General features: G+C 48.5%; 1 protein-coding gene across 2 annotated transcripts in view; it reads left to right on the top strand.

Annotated features, from left to right (window-relative positions):
* The window catches only part of LOC107041365 (mitogen-activated protein kinase-binding protein 1), a 210,334-nt gene that overhangs the window by 189,103 nt on the left and 20,936 nt on the right, over positions 1–295 (top strand). The gene's annotated exons all lie outside the window — the stretch shown is intronic.

Genomic DNA, 295 nt, shown 5'->3' with positions numbered 1-295 from the left:
GATGACCACAATCCAGGGATGTCTCGCAAGGGATTATTGCAGGTGTTGAATATTTGGGGGTCCAGTATGGGAAATTTCCAGGAGGCGATGGCTTCTCCAATTGATCGGGTGGGGCCAGAACTGATGTCTTCCTTCGGCTGATGTCTTCGTGATGTCCAGGGGCGGGAGTAGAGGGGCGATGAGGGGAAAAGTCTGGGGAAGGGATATCCAACGGTGGCGGGATTTACCTTTTAGGGGGCAGTGTGTAGTGGGAAAAGATATGTAGAAAAATAATAAAAAATAAATGAATATGCCT

This window comes from Diachasma alloeum, unplaced genomic scaffold (genome assembly GCF_001412515.2).
Source record: "Diachasma alloeum isolate Michigan unplaced genomic scaffold, Dall2.0 Dall_scaffold_00363, whole genome shotgun sequence".
NCBI classification, from domain to species: domain Eukaryota; kingdom Metazoa; phylum Arthropoda; class Insecta; order Hymenoptera; family Braconidae; genus Diachasma; species Diachasma alloeum.
The sequence above is the reverse complement of the archived record's forward strand: the minus strand, read 5'-3'. Positions and strand labels throughout refer to the sequence as shown.